General features: G+C 40.8%; 1 long non-coding RNA gene across 1 annotated transcript in view; it reads right to left on the minus strand.

The window, feature by feature from the left end:
* Positions 1-11,148: 11,148 nt before the first annotated feature.
* LOC113589517 overlaps positions 11,149-18,643 on the minus strand; it is an 8,349-nt gene continuing 854 nt past the window's right edge. Inside the window, exons 2-3 of the long non-coding RNA XR_003411992.2 lie at positions 17,334-17,423; positions 11,149-11,892 (exon numbers count right to left, since the gene is read on the minus strand). This is a non-coding gene — a long non-coding RNA (uncharacterized LOC113589517). The remainder of the gene's footprint in view (positions 11,893-17,333; positions 17,424-18,643) is intronic.

Below are 18,643 nucleotides of genomic sequence, written 5' to 3' on the forward strand. Positions count from 1 at the left end.
GTGGGAGCCATTCCTGTCTCCACTGTGTGGCTCCCCTTGTTCTCCTTGTCTCGTCTTTAGCATCTGTCACAGCTGGACTGAGTTGTGAGGAATCAAAAGCTTGTGGATAATGATCTCTGGAAGCCTTAACCAGTAAACAGCACCATGAAGTGGCTCTTGGGATGGAGAGTGAAAGACTGCACCCATCTCCTGTCAGACATGAACATGAGTCCATCGCCAGTAAAACCACAACTTGTGCTCTCTCTCTCTCACTCTCTGTCTCTCTGTCTCTCTCTCTCTCTCTCTGTCTCGCTCTCTCTCTCTGTCTGTCCCTGCCTTTCTCTTTTTCTCTCTCTGAATCTTTTAATTCTTCATGCAGCATAAAAGCACATACCACTTTAAGAGAATGTATATTCCATATTCCATATAATGCTGTAAAGTTTATGAATATCCCTTTTTTTTGTATTTATGACGAAATTTATGCCAATTTCATTTGGGCACACTGTCTTTGAATGAGGCATTGTCATACAGTTATAGACAGCGTTAAACACACACACAGAGACACATATCTCTCTCTCTTTCTCTCTTTCTGAGGTCTCTGAATGGCTTGGAATGATCAAAGCAATGCACAAGGAAGACAGACACACACACACACACACACACATACACAAATTATTTGTAGAAGGTATTTCATTTGTACAGAGCAGAGAGTCTTACTTTTTATATGTCATTTGATGACCATATGGTGATACCTTTATGTCTGGGACCCCACACTAAATCTCATATCATTTGAAGAGATCAGGTTCCACAAACTGGTTATGGCAGAGCCCTCTGGTCTGCCTACTGGTCTGCCTATAGCGAAGTCACATACATAGAGAAGATGTATGTTTTTTGGATGTAATTTTCCTGCATTGATGTACAAGAGAAACACACACCAAGTATTTCTAAAATAACAGCTCAGATCTTTGGTATTCACTTTTCTGTGCTTCTACCATTTTTGAACCCCCTACATGAGGACAGACGTGTTTGTTTTCCAGAGCAGATATGAACCGCCTTCCGGAATACCAAACTCAATACCGCCCTCTTGTGGCTTAATGTAAAACACATTCACGTGCTACAGTGTCACTCTCAACATTTGTAAAAGAAGTTTTAAAATATTTTTGTTAGGGTTTTAAATACGATTTTTATTATGAGAGGCATTTTATTAAGATATGGATGGGAAATATCTGAGCAATTTGTAAAAGTTTTTATTTGCATACTGTCATAAGAATTTGCTGGCTCATTTATCTTATATTCTGGTTAAAAACACTAGAAATATACCAGTCTTGCAGTGGTTAAAATGTGCATATTTTAAATAATGTCTCTTCCTGTAGGGACATAGATGGATAGATAGATAGATAGATAGATAGATAGATAGATAGATAGATAGATAGATAGATAGATAGATAGATAGATAGATAGATAGATAGATAGATAGATAGATAGATAGATAGATAGATAGAAAGAGAGAGAGAGAAAGGGAGATTTAGAAAAAAGGAGATGGATGAAAATCATGATGAATGTTTCATTTTGCATGTAGTGTACTTGTTTATTTTGGTGTGCATCTTGTGATTTCTGGTTCTTGAGTGTAAATTACATGTCGCCACCATTAAATATTAAATCTAATCAGTGCTTAATTATTGATGCCATGGCCTTTTATGTAAGGGTGCCACTGGCTGGCGAAAAGCTTTTCTTGCATTAGTGTATCCTTGAGGTTAGGGGCTCTAGCCACGAATCCTGCCCAATTCTCTTTGGTTTCAGGATTGACGATCACAGGAAGTCGGTAAAAGAGAGGAAAGCAGTGGAGGACTGTCTCATGTTGGGCAGTTATGACCACTTGGAGGGGAGTAAGTGCCTCCAAAAAACCACATCAGAGTGCCGACTCGACCTGAAGACACTCCAATCACAGTGAGCATCTGTAACGATTACTGTGGAGTGGTGGGTGAGCTTGTTGAAGGTGGTTACCCACAATGCTTTGGGAGACAGTAGATAGTTCTATCTTCTTCTGATGGAAGGTGTGTGTGTGTGTATGTGTGTGTGTTAGGTTTCTCACAAATCCCACTCATTTGCCAGTTAATGTTATTACATGTAATCAAACAATAATCAGATAATAATGTTTCAGAGTTTCCTGGTTATGTTTCTGAGGGTTTTTTGTTTGCTTTTTTCCCCACACATGATATAAACAATGACAATATCATGTTTCCATAAAAAATGTTGTTCCTGCTCTTATATAATGCCCATCACCATCTAATATGTGACAGGATTTCAGTGATGAAGGTCTTTGAGTTTTGCTGCTTCAATTCCTGAACCAAAATGGATGAAACCAAAGCAGGTTCATTTAATGTCAGTGTCAGCGCTGAAGTCAGAGCTGGAGTCATTCTATTCCCAAACCTCAGGGCATGTTGGGATACAGCCATATATGTTCAGTGAAGGTTCCTTCACTAAAGCGAATCTTTTCTAGAAAGCTGGCATTGTCTGACTAATACATACTGTCCATCAAGAGAGAGCAAATTGTTCAAGCAAAGATGTCCTATGCAAACAAATCTTTCTTTGTTTGTGCAAAGCCCAGACAATAAAGTGTCTTCTGACCACTAAAGGTCTCAGCCTGATGTAAAGATGTATGTATTGAGTGATCCCTGAACCAATGGATGATGGACAGATGATCAGATGAACAGCTGAATTTGTGAAAACTAAGTGGAAATCTAATCTTTCCATTAAATGAATCTTAGTTCGCTTTCATTCCATAAAATAAGAAACTGTCTGGGTTATAAACCAAATTTTAAAAATAACTTTAGTGAACTATCAGTATGATGTAATGTTTCATATCACTCAGGTGATCTACCTTTTAAAATAGATATATACATATTTAGTTTATGCAAATATTTAATATGAGCATAGGAGATGTGTGTAAAATTGATATATTTGAATGCTTGATTTGAAAGGTGGCCCAGGAGACCAGAGAGGTCTGCTTCACACAGCTACAGTGTCCCAATGCTCAGTCAATGTTTCTTTTCATCGAAACCATCTCACTTACAGACCCAAATGCCTGAGAAGAATTTGTCTAGTGTACCTAAGAATGTTTTCCCAAGCAGAAATAATCCACAACTTTAAAAAGTCACCTATTTTCTTCTTTCATAACTGCAATTCAACAAGACATATTTGACTTTTGACAAGTTACAGAAGTCTCATTTTCAACAGAAAAGGTTTGTTTTTTTCTGGAACTATAAAATAGATCTATCCTACAAGACAGAAGGCAGGCATGTTTTTTATATTGATCAAGAAGAAACTGTAACCCCTGAAAATAGTAACCCCTGCTGACCCCCAGGCACAAGAAACCACATTAAAGTGGGGAGGGTGTATTTTTACCTTTAGTTAAAATTACAAGGTGTGTGTCGGTACATGTCAGTGAGGGTTTTGGCCAGTGTGGGTGTCCACCACTGTGAAAGTGTGTGTGTGTGTGTGTGTGTGTGTGTGTGTGTGTGTGTGTGTGTGTGTGTGTGTGTGTGTGTGTGGACTGTCTCTAGCGCCCACGTGCAGTGTGGGCCACCCACAGAGAAGAGCTGAGAACTCCACTATGACTCCCTCAATGACTCCATCTAACCACTGTGGTGGCCCCCAAACCAACCAGCAATCGCTGCCCACAAACGAAGGAGTGTGTGTGTGTTAAGGGTGGTGGTTGGATGTGTGTAGGGAGGTTGTCAGTGTGTGTGTGTGTGTGTGTGTGTGTGTGTGTGTGTGTGTGTGTGTGTGTGTGTGTGTGTGTGTGTGTGTGTGTGTGTTTGGGTGTAAAGGTTCCTTCATGGCTTGTTTGAGGATGTCTATGTATTTTCCATTTTTAGATTTGCTGTATCAACAGTAAATACTTTTAATAAAATAAAATCCCTATGACTAATAAACTTTGTTATTTAAATATTGGTTATGAATTTGTTCAATATAACTTGTTCATGTTTACAGTGAGTTTATGGTACAAAGTTACAGTGTTATTCATACATATAAATACACATATATACAGTGCCTGTGTGGTGTGTGTGTGTGTGTGTGTGTGTGTGTGTGTGTGTGTGTGTGTGTGTGTGTGTGTGTGTCTGTGTGTGTGTTAATTGATCTGACAATTAATAAGTTCTACATTTCAATGACCAATGACATTCTAATAATGGTCTTCAAACTTTGAATACAGAATACAAATTTTGAATATTTAAATATTGGAATATTAGAACCTTTTCCCTTTGCACTGGTTCGACCTTCTTAAGGTTATGTGTCTCACTGTTTTGGTGTGTCTCACTGCTTATGTGTTTTATTGTTGTCTCACTGTTCAGTCTCACTGTCATCTTACTGTTTTGTTGTGTCCTACTAGTTAAGTGTGTCTCACTGTTGTTTCATTACTTTAATGTGTCTCACTGTTTTGGTGCATCTCACTGCTTTGGTGTGTCTCTCTGCTTTGGTGTGACTCACTATTTCAGCAATGTGGTACTCTTTTATTTTATCTCTGTATCCAGAATTTTGCACATCCATCTGAAATCTAAATTATGCAGGTCTGAATTATTAAACAGGTCTGGATTAACAGACAGGTCTGTGTAAAGCGACAGGTTTGGATTGTTGATCTGGAACATCACTGGGATATCAAACATTATTCATCTGTATCCCCCCTCCTAAGTGTTTATTCATCTGTATCCCCCGCCTAAGTGTTTATTCATCTGTATCCCCCGCCTAAGTGTTTATTCAAGGCCACCACCATTGGTGTGTTATGTTCAAATGGCTAATCAAAGGAGATGGGTAGATCAATGAGATATATGGTAACAAGGATCTGTAATGAATCTCCCCAAGATCAATGCGAATGGATGTAAGAAAGAAAGAGAGACAGAGAGATGGGGGAGAGAAAGAAAAAGAGAAAAAGAGATAGAGAGAGAGAGGAGAGGAAGTTACACCCCTTGCCTGTAGTAGACTGGGTCATGGTATTAGTGCACTCTTTCTAAACTGCATGTTTTCCTAATGATTATTCTCACTGACTTAGCCGCTGAATCTCACAGTTAAGATTTTTCACCCCATGAATACTTTGGAGTTAAGCATTTTACTCAATCCCACAACAGCTGTGACCAAATGACAGACAGTTGACCCTAGGGCCATTCTATGGTTGTCCTAAGGTCATTTTAGAGTCATTGGGTTAATCTCTATGGTTGCTGTACAGAAATGGATTAGGAAACATTCCGTTTACTCCAAATTGTGGTTCCATGGGTAATGTTCTTACCCCCGAGTCACTACCGCTCACCACAGGTTCATCCTCCTCCCCTCAGACCCTGCCCTGCTCCTGACCATTGCCCTCCGCTGTGGTGGAAGAGGCTGTTACCCCAGAAGGAGCAAGGGTGATGTGTCTTTGGTGTGGTGGTCAGGGTGAATGTTTCTCACCTGGGTTCAAGGCCCTGTTATGGTTGTTGCTTACATTGCTGGGGATCTGCTTTTTATATATATGTGTGGTATCCTCTTTTGAGCATGTTTTTAACATTTGATTCTGAAACGCATGGATGAAATACAAACTGCTATTTAATAAGGCAGCAAAAAATAAGCAAAATCACTCATAGTAACAGTTGTTGAGGTGACACAGGGCATGTGTGGTAAACAGGTGTCTTTATTCATGGTAATCCAATCAGGGCACTATAAACAGGGTAATAGACGTACACTACAACACACAACAGGAACAAGAAAACTGGCCAGTAAATCAGGCAGAAAACCAGAAATATAACAGAAAATATGCAAAGAAAGGCTAATGAGGGTTTCACAGGAACAGGTGAGAAAGATAAAGGGTAGAGATAACAGAGGAGGAGACACGAACCAAAAACAATATCACATGGTACAGGCGCCACAGGAACCATGATACCCCTACATGTCCAGCTCACAGGTTCTCTTCCTGATGCAGCTGAGAAAGACAGCGTTGGTTGGGACCATTTGACTCTTTTAGCTCTTCACAGTAAACCCCATTTCTCACTTCATAACAGCAGTAAATTGGTACTGCTGTGATTCTCATTAACAACTGAAACATGCTCTGTGTGGTTTGGTGTTGTTGGTCATAATGGAATATTGTGCTGTACACAAAAGCTTTATATCCTGGAGTGATTCTATTGAACACATTTTCTAGTGGGACGTAAATATTGTTGTTGTTGTTTTGACTGTCCAGGCATTTAGAAGTGCAGGGACTAAAGTGGGTGTAGACAATAACACACATGTTATTGTTCAGAACATTGTTCAGACAGTTCAGAACTCTGTATTCCGAGTGATGGGTGTACGGCTTATTCTTCATGACCATTTGTGGAATGGCAGCAATGACTCCTGTGTCCTGAGCAACTTTCCCTTGTGCCATGGTATTTCGTATTGTTTCAAAGTTAGCAGGAATTGAGTTTCTTGCTATTTCCCCACTGTTACAGTCTTCCTTAGGAAGCTGTAAGGCGATGCTGTACTGATTCCCCCTAATTCAAACGCACAAGCAATGAACAAAAGAGACATGTTGGATTTAATGGAGCCTGTGCTTCTGTTTAGATGTCTGCTGCTCTCTGCCTGAACCAATCATCTTCTCTTCAGATGTGTGCTGCTCTCTGCCTGAACCAATCATCTTCTGTTCACACACCAAGCTAGCAGTAATTCACTAGAGGTTCACAGAGATTAAAAATATACTACAGACCAGGCCTTTATAGCCGAATACTATTTGTGATACAAGGTTACTGGAAGAAGCTCGCACTTATATTTTTTGTTGTGAGTAATTTCACTCACAGAATGTCACTGTACTACAGAAACAACACCAATATCTGGTTGAAAGGAAGAAGACGTTTTTCTTACATGGGTAAATTAGCATTCCTGTTTGATCTCCTTTGGTTGTTAACCCTTGCAACTTCACGTCTCAGAGCATTGTGATCAAGCCTGTTTGGGTGTTTATTAAAACATATGTTGTTGACCATGTTAAGACCATCAAGACCTTGTGAGCAAATGAAAAACCTGTACCTTACGATAAAAAACATGTACCTTACCTATGATACATTTCTTGGATGATTGTTTGTAATTTAGTATCTGTTAGTTGTGTGGTCCCTTTATGAGGAAAACTGACCAGTAGAATGAAGCAAATGTTTAAAGCTCTGAGGCATTGCATTGTGCCCTGTGTAAAGAGAGAGATCTCAGCACATTAAGGAAGAAAGACAGGCATCACAGTACATAAAATCAGAAAGACAGGCATCACAGTACATAAAATCAGAAAGACAGGCATCACAGTGCATAAAGTCAGAAAGACAGACATCACAGTACAAAAAATCAGAAAGACAGATATCACAATACATAAAATAAGAAAGACAGGCATCACAGTGCATAAAGTCAGAAAGACAGGCATCACAGTACATAAATGATGAAATCTAACATCATCTAACTAGTACTTTGGTAGTGTCATTGGTAGTGTCTTACTCTCTGTAAAAGATAATTTAGGTAAAAACCAATAAGGTGAGAAGTATCTCAGTGATTTTAGGAGACCATATGCAGCAGTTAAACCTGAACTCAAGCACAGAAACATTCAATGTTGAAACGTACCGTATCAAATTTGTCGATGCAATAATGACCAACTTTATTTGTGACATGGACGTTTGTGCTTTTATACTCTCTCAACCAGCTCCTGTTCAAAGTCTTTAAAAACAATTCTGGGTTAAACATCTGCATGATGTTTTAATTGTTAAAATGATGCCAAGCCACACTAACCCCAGGGAACCTAGGTTCAATATCCATAATCAGTTTGATGTCTTGGTTGAAGCAAGAATGTTTGTTGTGTAAATGGATAACAAAAAACTCATAAATATATATACATTTACACAACAAACATTCTCTCATTGTTTAGCACTGCAAAAGGGGTAAGCATTCAAAGCATGCATTCAAAACATTACAAAATACAACATATCAGACATTGGACAATTCTAATAATCTTAGAATCATGCTTGTTATACAACCTTTCTGAAGACAGTAATTTATCTTGTAATTGAAAACTATATTTGTGTTATACTGATTAATTTGTCTCAGTCTAAATTTGACTCTACTTCCATTCCCAAACACAAAAATCAAGTGCATGTTTACTCATAGAAAATGATTGACCAAAAGGTGAAATGGATTCAGAGTTCAATATTTAAATAGAAAGTTCAATATTTAAATTCAATATTTACACAGAAAATGTTGCCTCTGGGTCCTTGTTTTGCATATGATTGCAAACCCTTGCACCTGAGCCATTTGATGCTCCCTTTGTTTGCATGCATGGATACACTGCATGCATGTTGCATATCCTCATGATCCAACAGGAACACTGTCATGCACACACACATATGTGCACATATCTCTGCATGCACACATGGAGATAGTTGGTCAACATGCGACATTTGCCTTAAGAATAGCATAACACTTGTAGAACATGTTTCAGCCATGAGGTCTTCTATAGGCCAGGTGCTCTAATTACCCTGAAGAGGACCTGGCTGCACTTGTTCATTTGGAGTGCGATATAACTGTTTCTCCTTGGTCAATTCAGCAGTTGGGCTGTTGTGTGCTGTTTGCCAAGGCTGGCTGGGAGGTCACAGGAGAGGTCACCCACAGAGAAGTGCTGGCATAGTCACATCCTGTTACTGCACTTTTTGTTATTATTATTTTTTGTTATTATTAATCTTACTTGATTTTTTATTTTTTTTTGTAACAGTTTTGGTTATGGTAAAGCATTATTCATTTGATATACTGGCATTTAGACTGTGGGCAATTTGTATCAACCACAGCTGTTAAACCATGTTGTCGGGGAGGTGTCCCGGTGCCACTGTATGTGTGTGTGTTGTGGGAGTGTGGCTGTTTTTATGACCACACATCACTAGACATCCTCCCTGACTTTTTCTGGTATTTACTGTGTATGGTTAAACACAGCCACCCTCTGGTCTACCAGGAGTATCTCAGCTAACACCAGTTGCCTTTATCTAACCAAATCATTAAGCCTCCCACAGCACAGAATGAAGCACTCATATGGCCTGAACAGGGCATACACAGGCTCTACTCACGTATTGGTGTTGGGTTTCATTATGGCGGCCACACTGACGTTTCGATGTTCTTTTCTTAGGGGGTCGGCTTAAGTGTTTGTCTTAAGGGTTTGTCTTAAGTATTGGTCTTAACGGTTTGTCTTAAGGGTTTATTTTAAGTGTTTGTCTTATGGGTTTAAGTGTTTGTCTTAAGGTTTGTCTTAACCTGAGAGTTTTCTCAAGTGTGCATCATAAGTGGCTCGAGGCTGAATTAATACAAATTACCATCTTGGTAATGGCTCAACACTGACCATTTAAATACTTTGGGTGGAATTCCTTCAGATAGATGTGTGATTCTTTCACATAGATTTCCTTCAGATCTGAGATGCCCAGACCAAAACTGGATATGCAGCTAGCCCAACAATATCTTTTACTGAAAAGTAATTCATTCATAGAACATAATAGAACATAGAGGTCTCAGTACAAGAGATTATGGCTAAGACATACAGTATAAGTTCAGGTACAAACAGTTAGATTGCTATAGTATAATGTTGCATAGTATTTATGAAACTAAATAATCTAGATGTAATAATATGCACCTAACATATGCTGATATAAAAATAAGATACATTCTAAGCACAATGCTAAACACAACGCTAAACAATGCTAAACACAATGCTAAACACAATGACGTTTAAACCAGTAAATATCTCCTTAAACTAGTATATGCTTCCTTAAGTCAGTATATACCTCCTTAAACCAGTAAATACCTCCTTAAACCAGTTTATACCTCCATAAACCATTAAATACTTCCTTAAATCAGCATATACCTTGTTAACAGTTAATTGAATGCTCATTGCTCACATTCCATTCCAGTGATAGCAGTGAAGGCTTAAAAATGTAATGTTTCAAGATGGAATTTTACCCAAAAAATCATTTTCTTTTGCTGATATTGACAAACATTTTAAAGTGCTAAAGCAATTTTCGTAAAAAATCACTTGGACGGAAATGTAGCTATTTACTGGTCAACCCTCACACTTCTTACTAAATCTCATTGATTGTTGCAATTTACATGTTCCTGTCATTTGAATATGGCTTTCAGGTTCTAATTTTCCCATTAATAATTTACTGCCGTCCACAGTGCGCTTTGTGCTTCGAGAGTATAAGGTGACGGGCACATTCCCCAATCCTGTCAAACCAGAGACAATTCCAGCCGCCTCCCAGATACGAAAGCGTGGTCAGAGTGCTCGACTCTCCGGCCGGTCATTTTATCCCAGCCACCTGTGGCACCTGGAGAGCCGGAGCAACAGTAAATCACGTGAGCATTTCCGCGCGAGGACATCCTGATCCCAGGGAGCCTGCGGTGGGTGAAGCGGAGCACTGGTAGGATGGAACGCCAGGAGGATGGAGCATGCCGTGAAACTCGAGGCGACAGCACCAAGGATCAAGAAGCGGGAAAGTGGTCCCTCTGCTCACCTCGTTGTGTCATCAATGGCCCATTAATGTCACTTTAGTACACATTGCTCCTTCTGCTAGTGAATATGTGTGTGTGTGTGTGTGTGTGTGTGTTCCATGGCAAGAGCGGGAAGCCTGGCTGTGTTCCGGCCCATGTGGATACTCTACACCCTCCTCTCGCCTGAAGAGCTGTCAGAGTTGATTACCATGACCTGGGAATTCTCCTCAGGGAAGAGACCATTGCACTGATCGGCCTTCAAACCACGCTTTAATCAGCCTTAACACTGAGGTGGGAACAGAGCCACAAGGAAGCTATGCGGTCAAAACCATACGAATGACTGGACTGATGAATGTGAATGTGAACACTGAACACTGGATATACTGAAGGCTGCATTTAAAGTGGTAGTTAGTACCAAAAAGCAATGGGAGTAAATGGATGAACAGTAACAGAGCTCTGTTTCAGTCCATAGTCCGGATCTTCAATCCGTTCATTCACCATTACACGTATTGGCATTAATGTGCATAAGGATATGAAACTGCACACCTAATGTGCATTTGTGCACTATCAAATTCTAATTCTAATAGTCGTATTAGCATAAAAATTAACAATTGTTAGCAAAGCTATTAATACAATTATTAATATTTACAGTGATAAAATCATTATACTCTGCTGCCTGTCTCTGTGTGTATCTCTTTCTCTGTCTATCTGTCTGTGTTTCAGTTAGGGTTAGGTGACAGCATGCGTGTTGCCGTGTCTGTTGTTTATAGTGCGGCCTGGTCAGGTGGTGTTCAGCGTACCCACACTGGCCACAGATCTATAGCTGTACTCCCTCTATCAGCCAGACCAGGTTATTTCAGTGGACACTGAGCACATCACACACATACTACCCAGCCAAATCTAAATGCCTTTGGTACTGATTATTAGGTAGCTAAGTAATGTAAAGCATTCTCTATTCCAGTAATCATAGGTAAAATGTTTCTAATGTATATTTTAACAGACATTTCCTCTTACATCTGGCCAAAGCCTAACAGAACAGGGTTAGTCAATAACAGTGAATAACCACCAATCACAATCAATGGAAATTCAGGTAAAGGCATACTGAAGGATTTAATCACATAGCAAAATCATTTAAATTAAGTAAGGAAGTTTCAGAACCCTTTAAAGTACTGAGTAAGTTATTCTTTTTTTCAGTACATCACCAGTACTCTGTTTCTTACATGTCTGCATCTTACACGGTTAATGCAAATAAAACGTGAAAATTGCTGCTGTTGTAACTTTCCTCTATGGCTGATCCAGTTTCAGTCCAGATGAAGGGCTCCCTTCATGGTTTCTTCCCTCTGTTATCTCAGACAGTTTCTTCCTGCCATTGTCACTTCCTTCTTTGGTCATCCAGGGTCAGCTAGAGGATGTTGATTTCTGTAAAGATGCTTTGTTACATTTTCTGTTACATAAAACTGAACTGAACAGATTACCATGGCTGAAGAGTGGTTCTGATGTCCCATTGTCCATATGCAGAACTAAATCATGATGGCAGATAAAACATTCAAACTGTTCATGCAATTCCATTGCCTCAGTTACAGTTACCTTGGTTACCTCAATTACAGTTACCTTGGTTACCTTAGTTACAGTTACATCAGTTAGCTGAACCTATTGCTGTCTGTGTGAGGAAGTGAAGGTTGTCATGATAAGTAATGAATGCTCTCCCACTCTTACATCATAACTATATTATCAGTATGCTATATCACTAATACTTCACATTCATCTGTTCAAAGGGTAGCAAACACATATGGTGCACATCAGCGCACATGCTCACAGACATACACACACACACACGCGCACACACACGCACACACACACACACACACACACACACACACACACACACACACACACAGTGCAGCCTTTCTGCCTCCCCTGGTTCATCAATAAATAGAGCAAATAGCATTAAGTATAACTTGCTCTATATGATGGGGGCTTTAGGCTAATATAATTTGTATCAGTGTTTTCAGGTTTGGCCATTTAGCCGAAACCTTAGACCTGTGAAGGAGTAATTTGGCCATGAGGACATTGATTCCAACCATCAGCACTTTCTCAATCTCAAACGGAGTCCGAAGCTAAACGGCGTTCTTTTCTCATAACCACATTATGCAGGGATCCGCCGGACTCCCGGCCAGCGATTATATGTCCGTGTTGAGGGATTGGATGTTGATGCAAATATGAAAATGATCATAATGCATGCCTGAAAGAGGAAATCAAAGCCACCCATTATGCTTGAAGACAATACTTTATGAAGAAACCACGACTGCTTGTGTTGGGCTGTTGTTAGCGATATGTTGGTCTGGGTTTAGATAAGGAGTTATATATACACATATCTGAACATGTCTAATTATAATTTGTGTGTGTGTGTGTGTGTGTGTCTGCTCCTGTGTGTGTAATTATGTAAGCGAGAGAGACAGAGAAGGAGAGACCATTATTAAGAGTTCAGAAGGTCACTAAAGGAGCCTATAGGTGTTTCCTGTCTGTGGTCATCATCATCATCATCATCATCATCATCATCATCATCATCATCATCCTTTACATTTATGTACCACCTTTCTCACACTCAAGGTTGCTCAAGAAGCTTGTAGATGTGGCATGAGAAAAGCTATAAGGGTTATGGGTTAACTATGAGGGTTGTGGGTTAGCTATGATGAACTGGTCGGCATGCGTTTCTGGGGGTCAGGAGTCTGCTAGACACGCACCAGTCGGCTAGACTGGTCTTTTCCAGACAGTCCCCTGTATGTGACAATGTAAATGTCCAATTAAGTTGTACCAGACATTAAACAGACTTTATCCTGACAGTTTCCTAGTACACAGGGTAAACCAGCTCTCACCTAAACCCCTCTTTTCTGAATCACCACCCCTCTCCTAAACTACCCCTCACTTAAACTACCCCTCTCCTAAACCACCCCTCACTTAAACTACCCCTCTCCTAAACTACCCCTCACTTAAACTACCCCTCATTTAAACTACCCCTTATCTGAACCACCCTTTGTCTATATCTAAAACAGTATTTCCAGTATTCCCAGTAGTATTTCTGACACCTGCAGTGTCCTGCAGTGTGCAACCTATGTGAAGCAATTACAGCAGAATCTAACTCAAATAGAGTCTAACTCAAATAGAGTCTAACTTCATCAGAGTCTAACCCAAACCCTCGCAGAGGAACAATGCCAAAACAGGTGTGTGTGTGTGTGTGTGTGTGTGTGTGTGTGTGTGTGTGTGTGTGTGTATACTTATTTTAGGGGAACAAAATATCCTTACACATTTTTAGTTCCTTTGAGAAAATCAAGCCCAAATAAGCCTAATGTTTCCATTCCAGATGTCTACCAGATTTCTTCTAAATTCCTTCTTTAGCAAAAGTGAGCACATTATCATTCAGCACAGGTGAATGATCTATCCCCCACACGCACTCTTGCTAACTCACACTGGCTCTAACAAAGGGAACACATCCTCTCTCTATCTCTCAGACTCTCCCAGAGTACATGCGAGGCACACCTCACATACTGCATCTGTCTCCAGGGCTCCTGCGGCTGACCAGCGGAAGGCGTTTACCGTACACGAGACACAGTACACAACAGAAAACACACAGAGACACAGTAATGGCAGGACAAAGACCCAAAGCCACAACCCACTTCCAGCTAGAGCAGCAGTGAGACACAAAGTGCAGCTCACCACAGCAGGAGATACAAAGTGCAGTCTGTGTGGGGTACAGGAATGAAGTCGTGTGGGGCTCCAGAGCACGGTCACTACCGTGTGCGGTTGCAGAGTGTGGTCACTATCCGTGTGGGGTTCCAGAGTGCAGTCACTGCCATGTGTGGGGTTCTGCAGTGTAGTCAGCACCATATGCAGTTACCAGTCTGGGGTTTCAAGAGTACAGCCACCCATGTGTGGACCTCAGGAGCAAAATCACCCCTTTTGGGATTCTGGAATGCTGTCGCTGTGTGGTGCTCCGGAATGCAATCACCCATCTGAGGTTCCGGAGTGCAGTCACCCCATGTAGGGTTCCAGAAAACAGACTGCTGGGCTCATCTTTCACATTCCAATAAGTGCACATATGGCCACAGCTCTGACGTCTGATCAATTCATTTATGCCCTTTAAGATTTTCCAGTGCTTTGGAAAAATCAGATACAGGAGCAGTTGCAGGAACAGTCTTGCTTTGCATGCCCTAAAAGGTAGGCCAGGTAGACCTTTCAAGTTTTTAAGAGTAAAGCGTTTATATATAAGAATGAATTAATTCAATTCATGTATTTTTTAAAGTTTTGTTAAAAGCTACTATCATGAATTAGTGTTTGTATACAGTGCTCTCTTTCAGTCTCTCTCCAGTGTGTCTGTTTGCTGCATCCACCTTTCGTTTCTGTTATCCTCTTTACCAGAATGATGCATACATAGTGCTAGCAGAAGGCCAAGAAAATATTCACAGACTCTGGCAGACTCACTTATTCAGACTGACTTAATGTATGAGGGTACGTGTTCTCTGGGAGTCAGAATCATGACCTTGATGCTCAACCTGCTCTAGCAGATGAGCTACGGGAGTCTCAGATTAAAGCGAATTAGTGAAATAAGATATCAGGAGTCCCAAACTGTTACGTTTTATTTTTTATTGTAACCATGGTGACTGGAGGGGACCAGATGCTGTGGTGTGGAGGGGCATGGCTTATTAACAGCTTTGTTCCATGGCAAAATTCTGGAGCGGCGGAGTCAAGGCCTCAGAACCGACCCCATTAACTCCTTTCCATGTTGTCACGGAACGCTCCCCTTCCTGCTGATCACGTGGTCCGGCCCATCGCTTGCAGTGGGATTTTCTCATTGATTGTTTGACTCATCCTGTTTGTAACCACACCCACTTGTCAGCACACACCTGCATCTGGTTTAGTCTTGTTATGTTTTTATGTATTTAAACACTTGTTGGTGTGTACATTGTTGTTGGTCATTGTTCAGGTTCATGTTCACGTTCATGTTCATAATGTTCATTGTGTTCGTGTTAGTCGTAGCTGTGTTCGTGTTTACTATTTATGTTATATGTGCGTGCCATTGTCTGCGTTGTATGTTAATAAACGTCTATCACCGCTGAGGGAGTCTGTGCATCCTGCTCCTTGCCCTGTGGCACTTGGGCTGTTACACATGTGCACTACACAGAATTACTCAACATACAGACCATGTCAGTTTAGTGAGCAGTGCTGCTCATCCAGGCCATATGAGCTGACTTACTGTCTCTGGTTTTGGTTTCAAAGCCATATCCCACAGCAGCAATCTGACATGCACTCCTGCAGCCAATGGGTCAGCTCTAACACAGTTACACCTGCAGCCAGTGGGTCAGCTGTAACACAGTTACACCTGCAGCCAGTGGGTCAGCTGTAACACAGTTACACCTGCAGCCAATGGGTCAGCTCTAACACAGTTACACCTGCAGCCAGTGGGTCAGCTCTAACACAGTTACACCTGCAGCCAATGGGTCAACTCTGACATAGTTATGTCATGGAACACTCGCCTCCGCGAGTCACGTGGTTTGGCCTGCCATGTGCAGTGTGAGGATCTTGTCCGTAACCACTCCTGCACATACCTGTATTGTGTTAGTCTTTGTGTATTTAAACTCTTGTCATTGTGTGCAGTGTTGTCAGTCATTGTTGAGGTAGCGTGTTAGTGTTAATGTTAAAGTTAAATGTTCTTCTCGTCATTGTTACATTTATTTGTGTTTATCATGTTTGTTTAATGTTACCCGTGTTGCGTTCATGTTCATTGTTTGTAATACATATGAGTGCCGGTGTCTTTATATATTAATAAATGTTCGTCCACATCGCTGGAGCCTGTGTGTCCTGCCCGTCGCCCTTTGGCACTCGGGCCGCACGGGTTACAAGTTATTCTCTGTACTGGGACACACACTGGCCACACACGCCAAAACTCCTGCACAAACCCAGATATAATATCAGTTCAATAAGCCAGATGTTTCCCCAGCACTCAGGACTCTGCATGGGGTTACCCTAACCATAACCCTAAGCTTTGATAAACTGAAATGTGTATGTTTATATATATATATATATATATATATATATATATATATATATATATATATATATATATATATATATATATATATATATATATAAAGCATTTCTAAATGTTTGTATATCCACTACTTATAAATGCATCACTATAATAGAAAAAAAAAACACATTTAGGTGAATTAAGGCCAGCTCTTAGATCATAAAAGCTTGCTCATGAAGAATTACACCACTCACACATGCCACAAGACATGCTGCAGTCTCCCAGCCAACGTCTGAGCAATCAAGGCCCCTAAATAGATGCAAAACAACTCACAACTCATCCCTAACATTTAACATATCAGGGTTAAGAAACCATTTCAGATGCTTACAGAAGAGCTTTGAGAGAGGAAAAGTTGCAGATGGGTGGAAGAGGAAAAGAGTGACCACAGGCATCCCATCCACCAGACCCTGTGGCCTCTGATTGGAGAATGAGCTGTCACAGCAACCAGGGGCCAATACTAAACCACTGTAGCCAGGGAAGGGAAATGAGGTCATGTGCCATGGTTTGGCAGAGCATGGTTAGGCGTGGCAGATTTCTAACAACAACACAGCGTAGGACCATGTGTGTGTGCACACATGTGGATGTGTGCATGCATGTGGGAGTGTGCATGTGTGTGTGTGTGTGTGTGTGTGTGTGTGTGTGTGTGTGTGTGTGTGTGTGTGTCTGAACCAAAAGCCATTAAGCACTATGGGTGAGGAAGAGGCCGGTGGGAACCAGAGAAAATCTGGACACTAGAGTTAAACTTCTATAGTTATACTTCTATAGTTATACTTACAGTGTAGGATACTGTATACTGTAAGTTAAGCTCCATCTCCCAGAAGAATTCCATGAGGACCATCTTCTGCAGGACCTATAGTGCAGAGATCTGACCAGAGATGTGAACAGAGATGTGATCAGAGATGTGAACCGAGACCTGAACAGAAATGTGAACAGAGATCTGAACAGAGACCTAAACAGAGATCCATTTATATAGTTATATTAGGATGTTGCCTCAGCAGCATATATCCCCCACTAGGGTTAGGCCAAAGGTCAGTATCAGCAGGTTTTGCTATTATATCCCTGAAGGAAAAAAAAACAACAGTTATTTCTGTGGTGATGGACCTCCCTCTCTCTCTTCCTTTGTCTCTTTTTCTCCCTCTCTTTCTTTCTGTCTTCCTCTTATTTGATCTGCTCTGCAATTCTCCACACTGACACAGAGATAGATAAGGGTTTCTGTTACCCCACAGCTGTGTCCAGGGGCTGTTGGCACACCAGTCTCCAACACAAACCTTCACAACAGCCTATTGTTCAGCAGAGTTAGAAGCATACACATCTAATTAAGGTCAGAGACAGAGAGGATGGAGTGTGTGTGTGTGTGTGTGTGTGTGTGTGTGTGTGTGTGTGTGTGTGTGTGTGTGTGTGTGTGTGTGTCTGTGTGTGTCTGTGTGTGTGGTCTGTGAGATTTGTGTTGTACTCTGTTGTCCTATCTTTTTGTAACTCTCTCCCTTGTCCTGCAGTTTTCATTGTTTTGGTTGTCTTGCACTGAGATCTGAAGTGTCCTCTTTGATAGTCTGATGCTTACTTTCTTAGAGATTATGGAAACAGACCAGCCGATGACAAAAGTTTGGAATCTGAATTGACATGTACAACAGGATACAAGCACCAACAGGCCGATTTACCTAATGATTGTGTAATACCCCCTCTGAGTATGTTTGAGACCATCTTCTGCGAATAATCATGATTATCTGCACACCAGCATCAGGTCCAGGCGTAGCTTAGTGTTGTATATTTTAGATGAGGAACACAAAAATCGCTGACGTCGTAAAAAAACATAGACTATGGCTATCGTAACCGTCTTGCCACAGATACGCTACCATGAAAATTAATCATTACATTCAGAGGAAAAGCACACAAAACTATTAGAAGTCCAAAAACATTAACAAGATAGAAAAGGAAATAAACATACAATAATACAAATAAAAATGTTGGGGTCGTGAAAAGACTACGGCCCTCACAACTTGTACGTCTTAAAAGGTAAACCCCAACCAAAAAATTAGTTTTACCGTTAAAAGACAGGCTAGTCTGTAACTGTTCAATGGCAACATT

This window comes from Electrophorus electricus, chromosome 11 (genome assembly GCF_013358815.1).
Source record: "Electrophorus electricus isolate fEleEle1 chromosome 11, fEleEle1.pri, whole genome shotgun sequence".
Lineage (NCBI taxonomy): Eukaryota > Metazoa > Chordata > Actinopteri > Gymnotiformes > Gymnotidae > Electrophorus > Electrophorus electricus.